Source organism: Bidens hawaiensis, unplaced genomic scaffold (assembly GCF_021521415.1).
Source record: "Bidens hawaiensis isolate Kalapana, Puna unplaced genomic scaffold, B.hawaiensis_p1.1 tig00419424_1, whole genome shotgun sequence".
In the NCBI taxonomy this organism is placed as follows: domain Eukaryota; kingdom Viridiplantae; phylum Streptophyta; class Magnoliopsida; order Asterales; family Asteraceae; genus Bidens; species Bidens hawaiensis.
Window position 1 is genome coordinate 344,984 of NW_027504855.1, and position 10,895 is coordinate 355,878.

The 10,895-nt window shown below is 33.7% G+C and overlaps 1 pseudogene across 1 annotated transcript; it reads left to right on the forward strand.

Annotated features, from left to right (window-relative positions):
• The first annotated feature begins 6,070 nt into the window (after window positions 1-6,070).
• On the forward strand, window positions 6,071-10,895 carry LOC143608722 (GTPase LSG1-1-like; annotated as a pseudogene). Its single transcript, XR_013149318.1, has 7 exons — window positions 6,071-6,272; window positions 7,543-7,644; window positions 7,733-7,819; window positions 8,453-8,546; window positions 8,670-8,726; window positions 9,088-9,167; window positions 9,558-10,895. The product of XR_013149318.1 is annotated as a GTPase LSG1-1-like (transcript).

A 10,895-nucleotide genomic window follows, 5' to 3' on the forward strand; every position in this document is an offset into this window, starting at 1 on the left:
ATTGCAAATTAAAGAAAATAAACGTGCATCATTGTCGAAGAATTTGAATTTGTATGGTAAACTACAAATTGTTTTTAAACTTATATTCGAGCAATACTGCATAGTTTTTTTTTATATAAGATTGGTTTCAAATTTAGATATAAATATTTTCTCATATGTATTTGAACTCAAAAAAATATGTATTTTCTTAATTTCTCCAAACATGGAGAATAAATATTGCAAACATGGAGAATACCAATTACATATATGTATGTATGTATGTATGTATATCTTGGTGTTTATCATTAAATCATTGTAGTTGAATATTATAATTATAATCCATATGTATAATGATTTACTATATGAACTTTCTGTCATTTGTTTATATGACATTTTTGTGTAGTATAAAGGGTTTTTGTAATAAGATCAATATTTAGTTTTCCATAACTCCGAACAAAATGCTTCAGAAACATATATTTTATGACTTTATTTATACTTTTTTTAAACATTTAAATATATTTAATTTAATATGCCTTATAAGACAAATATACTTAATTAAAAGCATTAAAAATTTTAAACCAAAAAAATTGTTTCAGTCCCATTCTACTATATTCGTTTTCCAAAATCATTTAGGATATTGAAAACCTAGAATATCGTTTTCATCAGTTACTTACATAATTTCAATATTATATTAACCTATTAATTTTATTTTTATACAAATAACGAACTAGGGTTATGTTAGTATTATATGTTGGTTGGTACATAATTAAAGTGTTTATTATGGTTTATATTCAAAATAATAAAGCTATACACAAAATTATGGTTTATATTCTAATATTTTGCTAACTCACTATTATTTGAACATGGCTTTAAGGTTAGCATGTCTTTATCATTTTCCTGACAAATACATTCATATGAAATGAATATGAAATAAAAACAAATCATTTTGATATATTTTAATTTTTGAAAATAGCTTATGTGTTATCATATGTGGACACTTTAGAAAATGCCACGTGGATATTGTTTTGCTTTAATATATTAGTAAGATATATAAGCATATTTTTTATGAAATAAAAAGCTAGATTAATAGATGATTATATAAGATAACAATGTGATTCGACCCACCCGCGGTCGGTCATTGATTCATATAGTCGTTCAAAAAAATAATAAAATATGATCGGGTGGTTTGTGGGCCCTCAATGATACAAATGAAAATATGATTCGACCCAACCCAAACCGAATAGTTTATTAGACATGCATATAGCGTAAATATCTAATCCATATGAAAAAAAATTATGGGTTCGCTACCGCCCCTCGGTTCAAAAAAAATTTTTAGGATACTCGTGAGACTTTTCTCTAGATCCGCCACTGGCTTTCACAACCAAACACCATTACCACCAATGCCACAATCGCCACCTATTTCCCACCACCACTGCCACTCACTACCATTTTAAATTATGTCTTGGTTATTTTTTGTCTACCAAATAATACAAAATAATGATTCATTTCATTCTCATATGGTAACAAAATATCTCAATAAAATAGTAATAACCTATTTCATACCTTTGTCTACTCCATTAACACGCTCATTCAATTCCATCGTCCATTCTATTACTCATAGCAAATAGACTCTCAATGTTGGTAATCGAACTTTAATTTGATTTTGATCAACTTCATTTTGTTTTATATATAAACTAGGATAATAACCCGTGTTACACACGGGTGGAAAACATATCAAGAAACAATATAAAATGTAAAAAACATATTCAATCACCACAAATATTTGACATAAGTTTTTTACCAGCATATATTACAAAAGATGTTAAACACTGTCTATAAGATAAAAAGAAAATACTTTATAAATAAATAATTTAGTAAATAAGGAATAATATAACATAAATGAACCATTATACCTGAAAAAAATAAAAAAAAAACACATTAGTAACATATTTTGTAATATTATTTGAAAACTAAGCTTACAAATAAATACCAGGTTTAAACTTATATTTTCCCCAGTGTAGAGTGTTCATTCAAAAACCTTTTGAAACAAAAAATGTAGGTTTAAAAACCGTAGCGTGCATTCGATTCTCCTGTCATGAAATAATAATAATAATAATAATAATAATAATAATAAACATGTGTAGATAATTAATACTAAGCTCTCGGCCTCTCAGGCGGAGCTGATGGTTAAACCTATATCCGATTTGGAAATCAAGGAAGCTTTTTTCTCTATTGGGAATACCAAAGCGCCGGGGCCTGATGGTTTTTCCTCGGCCTTCTTTAAAAGATCTTGGGATATTGTTGGGAAAGATGTTTGTTTGGCGGTTCATGAATTTTTCAGAAAAGGAAGTCTCCTTAAACAGGTTAACCACACTATTATTGCCCTTATTCCCAAAGTGACCACCACTTTTACTCCTAATAATTTTCGTCCCATCTCGTGCTGCAACACTTTATATAAATGCATTACCAAGATTATCTCGGTTCGTATGATGAAGGGTTTGGAGTCGTTAATTGATATCAATCAGTCTGCGTTTGTTCCTGGGCGTAGAATTTCTGATAACATCCTTTTGACCCAAGAATTAATGCATAATTATCACACTAATAACGGTCCGCCTAGATGTGCCCTATTAAAGTTGATATTCAGAAAGCTTACGATACGGTCAGTTGGGATTTCATTCGTGATATTCTATATGGGTATGGTTTCCACGATAGGATGATTCATTGGATAATAGAATGCATAACCACTTCTTCTTTTTCGATATCCATAAATGGGAACTTACATGGGTTCTTTAGTGGTAAAAGAGGTCTAAGACAGGGTGATCCGATGTCTCCTTATATTTTCACGCTGGTTATGCAAGTTCTCACGTTAATTCTGCATTGAAAGGTTCGTATTGAACGCTCGTTTCGTTTTCATCGTCATTGTGAGAAATTAAATATTATCAATATTTGCTTTGCGGATGATTTGTTCCTGTTTGCTCGAGGCGATGTGGATTCTGCTAAAACTATTATGGGGGCTCTGAATGATTTCAAAGATATGTCCGGGCTTACTCCTAGTGTACCGAAAAGTACCGCATTTTTCTGTAATGTTTCGGATCGCGTTAAAAGTGGTATTTTGAATATTATGCCCTTCGTTGAAGGTAGGCTCCCGGTTAAATACTTGGGAGTTCCTCTTATTTCTACGAGGCTAAATTACCGTGATTGTAAGAGGTTGCTGGATCGTATGGATAATCGGATTGGAGATTGGAAGAATAAAACTTTATCTTTTGCGGGTAAACTTCAGCTGGTCAGGTCTGTTCTGTCGTCCTTATATATTTACTGGTCTGCTGTTTTCTCACTTCCTTCTAGACTTATTGCTGATCTTGAAAAACGGATTAAAAATTTCCTTTGGGACTTTGGACACAAAAAGGGAAAGCATAAAGTTTCGTGGGATATTGTTTGTCAGCCGAAAAGTGAAGGTGGTTTGGGTATCCGGCGTATCCGGGATGTCAATAACTCTCTTCTGGTGTATCATATTTGGAGTTTAATCAATGATCGTAATTCGTTGTGGGTTAAATGGATGCATGAGTATAAAATGAAGGGGCGAAATTTTTGGAGCTTGCAGATTCCTAAATCTTGTACTTGGGGGTGGAGGAAAATTCTTCAGTTTCGTTCCCGTATTAGACATTTTATATTGCATGAAATCGGTAATGGGAGATCTACTTCAGTTTGGTATGATAAATGGGATGATTTATGTCCTTTAAGTGATTATATTAACCCGAGAGCAATACATGGGGCTGGTTTGACTTTAAAAACCTGTGTTAATGATGTCGTTCATCATAATAACTGGGGATGGCCGCCTGATTGGATTTCGAGATTCCCAATTCTTTCGAACTTAAAGGGGGTGAGTATTTATCCGGAAAAGAGGGACAAGATCGTGGTAATGGATGAGAATGGGACTTCAATGAATTTCTCGGCTTCAGGAATATGACAACTTCTTCGAATACCGGCTGATAAGGTTTCTTGGATGCATGTTGTTTGGTTCTCTCAATGTGTTCCAAAACACTCCTTTATGTTGTGGATTGTGCTTCATGATAGATTGAGCACGTAAAATCGTATAATGGGGTGGAATATTGGTGGGTATCCAAATCATAACCTGTATTGCTGCCTTTTATGTAATGGAGAGCTGGATTCTCGTAATCATCTCTTCTTTGAGTGTAGGTTCTCCTCTGAGGTTTGGAGTATTGTCAAAATGAAAGGTAAGTTTCAGGGGTGCATGAATGGTTTGGCGAATATTCTTCAATATGTGTCTCAATTTGGAATGTCCAACTCTATTGATAATGTTATTAATCGGCTGTTACTTGGGGCTTCGGTTTACGTAATTTGGAAGGAACGAAATAACCGGCTTTTCAGGAACTCTTGGAAGACTCCAAAGATTGTTGCTGATGAAATCATTAAGGGTACTCGCCTAAAGCTAATGACTCTAAAGTTCAAGAATTCTGAACGGGTCAATCGGGTTCTCGAAGATTGGCACTTTCCGAGAGGAGTTTCACACCAAATTGATGATAATGGTTGATTTGTTTTTGTTATGTTTGTTTCTTTGGTTCTTGTGTAGGTTTTAGCAGTGTTTACCATTGTTTGGTGGTTTTGGTTTTGTTTACTCTTGTATGGCATGTCATACATGAGAACTAATATGGCACTTTGTCATATTACTTGTTCTTTGTTGGTTGTGTGGAATGAATTTAACCTGGTAAAACCCTTTACCCAAAAAAAAAAAAATAATTAATGAAAAGAGTAGCATATAGAAAGGAAAATATAAAACAATAAAAAACTTACAGATTGATCCATGAGAACCATCTCCATCAAGAAGTCCTCGTTTGGAGTGTTTATTATCCTTGATGGTCCATACTCTCAAAACTCTAACCTTAACTGTGGATGGAGATGTTTTGAGAACATCAATTTCATCCAACATTGTAAAGCTCTGAACCTCCATTGTAATCTGTTTTAAATCAAACGATAAAAGACTTTACTGAAATAATTCGTTTAAATATAAAATTTATAATTAACAGTTAAAGAACTTACTTTGTAAAAGCTTCAAAGGCAGAAGATTGTTTAAATGTGGAGAATGTATCTATGAACGGATGTTGTTTGGATTATGAAACCGACAAATCATGAAGAACCGGCTATAGATGAGGCGAAGAATCTAGTTACAAACGATAGGGAGCGTTATGATTTTAGAACAAAGCTGTGCCTTTCAAAGAAGAAACAATGAATAATTTAAACCTAGTAAATTTAATAGGTTTTATAGTTCTAACAATAATTAGTATAATTAATATCATAATTACATTAATAAGTTACAAAAATATAAAAGTCAATATCATTTATTAATTTTATTGTGAATATGTGGAAAATAGATTTATGGAAGGTTGATGACATGGAAGCCTATGTGGACAACCTAGGTGAAGGACATGTGGACAAAATTGTGTTGCTTTAATATATTAGTTAGATAGATTAGATTAGACGTTGTTCTTCACAAAAATCGATTAAACACTAAAATATAAATCATATATGATAATGGCAAACGATGAACATATTTGATATTGTTTGGATTATGAAACCGACAAATCATGAACAACCGGTTATAGATGAGGCGAAGAAACTGGTTACAAACGATGGGGAGCATTATGATTTTTGAACGAAGCATGCGTCTTTTAAAGAAGAAACGATGAACAATTTAAACCTAGTACATTTAATAAGTTTTATAATTCTAACAATAAATAGAATAATTAATATCATAATTATATTAATAAGTTACACAAATATAAAAATAAATTTATTGGTTAAAATTTTATTATGAATATGTGTAAAATAGATTTATAAAATGTTGATGACATGAAAGCCTATTTGAACAACTAGAAGGACAGATTAATATATTAGTTAGATATAAACCGTGTAGCATTGAATGAAAACAATATAAAAAAAGGCGTCTAACAATAACATCAACATTTAGGTCATTTACTTTACTTGTTCCATTCAGTCAGGCTGCCGATTGCCTCTTTCAACCCCTCTGTATCACACTCTGCAACCCATATTACCATACCTAACACAAACATCAATGGGGAAAAACGATAAATCAAGTTTAGGAAGAGCCCTAGTGAAGCACCACAACCACAAAATCCAAAGAAAAAGGTCTGCTTTACTATAAACAGCACAAGAAGGTTCTTGAATCCGTCACCGACGTCGCCGATATTGACGCCGTTATTCAGCAAGCTGATGACGCCGTCCGCCCTCGATAACCCCAACACGCTTATTGATTTGTACGCTTTTCAAACCCTAGTTTTTTTCTTTTTGTGATTCTTTCTTTCAGTAAATGATGTTATTATTGTAAATTATTTGTGGGTTTCGTTCGGTTAATAGCCTTAATCAATTGGTTCGTTTTATTCAGTTACTTTTTTTGGTTTCCGGTTTAGTTTCTGTTAATAACCAAAATCAATTGTGACCTAAAATTTTTACTTAGAAATACATGAAATGAATGCATAAATACATGTAATGAACGCATAAATACATGAAATGGTGTTATCAAACATGACATACATGTAATGGAGGTATGAAAGCTAGAAATATATGAAACTACCAACGGTTCGGTTCAGTTAATTTCGGTTAACCAAGGGGACAAACAATAACCGATAGCCGCTTTTCAGTTAATTCGGTTTCATTGGTTAATTTCGGTTCGGTTATTGCTCACCCGTAGTAATAATAATAAGTTCTTATTGTTTGGCAAAATTGGTTATGATTTCTGATTATATTATAATAATGGAGCGTTTAATTAACTCAATTGTATGCCCTTGAAATTTATATAACTGTGATTTATGTAGCAGGTCCAGCTGGACTGTTTATTTTCTTAGTTAGAGTTGTCATTTTTATATGAAAAATTGTATTTACGTTTACCTACGTTTCTTGGAGTTTGTATGGTTCCGGTTTATATATGTTAAAATTAGTTTTGTGAAATCTTGAGCTAGAAAGCACATTAATCTTGTAATCTACTCAATTTAGCAGAGAAAATTTCGAACGATCAAATTTAGCCAAACTTTTATAAGTTTATAGGATATAATCATGAATGTTCTTCAAATGAAGTTACTCAAGTTTCAATATTGGGTCATTGTTGTGAAAGTTTCATAATTGTTTAAATTGAATAACCAAAATGGAGCAATTTTGAAACTTTGTTACCTTTTAGTGACTTTTCTTCACAATTACCTTACTTCGGATAAAGCTTGAAAAGAATAATCACTAAATACAAACCAATGTTTGTGTTCTTTCCATTTTGGTTATTTAGTTATAACATTTATATAGTTAAATTAATAATGGGAAAATATTGAAACTTGATTTTCCTTTGTTAGGAAAAAGCTCAAGTGACGCTAATAGAACAGTAAAGAAAAATTTTCATTATTAGCTGAATTACTCTGAAACTTTATGTCAATTAAGATATCCAGCTTCATCATCAGCCTACAATGTGCTTATTGTCATCTTTTTTTTTTATTTTTTGTTTATATTGTGTCTGGTCAACTTATGGTTTCTTTGATCACATAGAGAGTCGGGTTCTAGCACGAGTGAGTTGACTCCTCAAGAAAGAAGAGAAAATCAAAAGAAAGAAGAGGCTTTACATGCTAGCAGTCTTAGTGTTCCACGAAGGTATGCGTCTTTTAATACTATTACTTTTAATTTTGCATGTTTAAGGTTCTAAATTCCTTTTTAAATCTTTTTTGTTTTATTTTTTCAGACCAGCATGGAATGCCAACATGACTGTTGAAGAGCTTGATGCTAATGAAAGGCGCGCCTTTTTAGTTTGGCGCCGTAGTCTTGCAAGGTTGTATATTTTTTAGAAATTAAAATTTTTCTCATGTTAGAAATTTAAATTTTCCTCATGATAGTTTGGATTAGTATCCATGTTAATAATGTTGCTTACCAACATAAAGTATGATGACCCTTGTCACTAGTCTTGCAAACGAACTGAAAGGACACGAATGGAGCATGTTTGTGTTCAATTGTGTAACTTTACTTGAACAAACGATCGAAGCGGACATTAAACGAACTTTGTTTTTTGCTTGTGTTTGTTCGTTATGACTGAACATAGATGTATGAACATAACTGAGCCAGGACTAGTTATAAGGAATGTGAAGAACTATTTGTTGGACCTAATAAGTTATTTAAACTAGACTAAGTTGTTAGGCCAAAACTTTTTTAATGCATATGCTAACAAATGTAAATTAACAAACATGAACAGACATAAACTAACAAACATAAATGAATGTAAACAAATGAGTATAAAACAAATTATAAGGAACTAACTAAACGATTGTTCATGAATGAGGCATGTGTTCATGTTTGTGGGTTTAACTAAGTGAACACATTTTTGTTGTTCATGTTCGTTTGTTTTTTACATTCGCAAACTGTTCGCTTTGGTTCATTTACAGGCCTAATTATCACTCTTGTTTTGCAGGCTTGAGGAGAATGATAATCTTGTTCTTACACCATTTGAGAAGAATCTGGATATATGGAGACAACTTTGGAGGGTTGTTGAACGTAGTGATTTGGTGAGTGTTATCACCTATACTTGCGCTTATATTGTTTTTTTTTTGTTTTTTTTTCTGATTTATTGCATATACATTTATTATTTGTTTTATTTCAAGCTATTAACTGCTTCCTACTTTTTCTAGCTTGTCATGGTTGTTGATGCACGAGATCCACTGTTTTATCGATGTCCTGACCTAGAGGTAATCTTGTATTTTAAAACTGTATGATTTTGTAATATATGTATTCATATGTTATATTTTTACTTTCTTTTGTTCAAGAACATTGTGAAGAACACACCAATAACCTATTGAATCATGATGAATATATATATGAATAAAATTAAACAAGTTGATTTTGAAAGCAGATTTGTTTCCTGGAAGAAACATTTATATTAGTGAACATTCATGTTTTTTCTCTTTTGAATCCTAGTTTTCTTTGACAATCATTAGTTGATTGCAAAGTCAGTTATTGGTTTAGCTTGAGAAAGGGTTTTTTAATACGTATCTTTTAGTGCTATTTTGTAATGGGTTGGATTATTAATCGAATGTTTAATAAACACAGGCGTATGCTAGAGAGATACATGAGCATAAAAGGACACTGCTTTTGATTAATAAAGCGGATCTTTTACCAGATTCTGTGAGGTTAGTGCTATATAACCGGTTATCTATTTATTTTAATATATCAGTAATTTTTTTGTTACCAGTTGCAACCAAACTGATAAGATGGTAACGCTTTATTAAATCTATTTTTTTCATATCAGTATATATAATCTACTTTTGTGATACTTTTACTCATTTTACAAAATATCATCTTGACACTACACTAGCTTTTTGCTCATTTTATATGCTGAATTATTAGATTTACCAAACACTCGAACATCTGATAATACAGTCATTACAAATTCAAATTCCATCTTTAATGCTGAATTGCTGATTTTCTTAATTCTGATTATCGAATATCGCATAATCACGTTTAAACCGCACATACAAACACCTCCTAAATGTTTAACGCATTTTTGGCTTCAATTGCAGACTGAAGTGGGCCGAGTACTTCCAGATGCATGATATTCTGTATCTCTTTTGGTCTGCAAAGGCTGCAACAGCAGAATTAGAAGGAAAAAAACCTGATTTTTCTTCCCAAGAAACTGTTGACCAAGACACAAAAACATACGGAAGGGATGAGCTTCTATCCCGTTTACAATCGGAGGCAGAGGAAATAGTCAATATGAGACCCGACCTACACCAAGAGTCAACGGATGCGACAACCGAGCACCAAAAGTCAACCTATGCGAAAACCGACCATGTGATTGGGATTTGTGGGGTACCCTAACGTCGGTAAAAGTTCAACAATTAACACGCTAGTCGGTGCGAAACGAACTGGCGTGACATCAACTCCAGGGAAAACCAAACATTTCCAAACACTCATAATAACCGAAAAGTTGACTTTATGCGACTGTCCCGGATTAGTATTCCCGTCTTTCACAAGCTCGAGATATGAAATGATTGCTTCCGGGGTTGTACCGATTCACAGAATGACCGAGCATCGGGAGGCAGTCCAAGTGGTCGCCGACCGGGTCCCACGCCACGTCATTGAGGGTGTGTACAACATCAAGCTACCAAAGCCGAAGCCATACGAGCCGGCAAACAGACCTCCGTTTGCATCCGAGCTTCTCCGGTCGTATTGCGCGTCTCGTGGGTTCGTTGCGTCAAGTGGGTTACCCGATGAAACAAAAGCTGCCCGCCAAATCTTGAAGGATTATATTGACGGGAAGCTGCCTCATTTTGAGCTGCCACCAGGCGTGCCAGATGACGAGTCTGGATTAAGCGATGCAGGTGAGTCTGACTTGAGTGAGGGTGATGAATCGGATTCTTATGATGAAACAGGGGAAGATGCAGGTGGGTCAGAGCCGAGGCTTGATGATGTCATGGATGACCGTAAGTCTTTTGACATGGCTAATGGGTTAGGTCCAGTTAAAGCGGCTCATGGGGCCAGGAAAAAGGTGAGTTCGGGTGCATCTTATAAGCAGCATAAAAAGCATCAAAGAAAGAAGGATCGGGCGTGGAGGGTCAAAGATGACGGAAGTGATGGGATGGCGGTCGTGAGGGTGTATCAGAAGTCGGCTAATGTTGGACCGGCTATGGCCAAGTAATAAGACTGGATAAATTTGAATTATTTATGTTTCGTATGAATTTATAATGTCATATTGATGCGTTTGATGGATTGTAGCGGTCAGCAACATTCGGTTCGGCTTGTGTTATCTGAGAAACCGACCTGGATCGACGTACCCTTTAATAGTTTGGTCCTCTGTCGGGTTTAGTTGTCCCGAAAATTTGGTTTCGGGTCGGGGTGTCTATGTTGTTGGATATGTT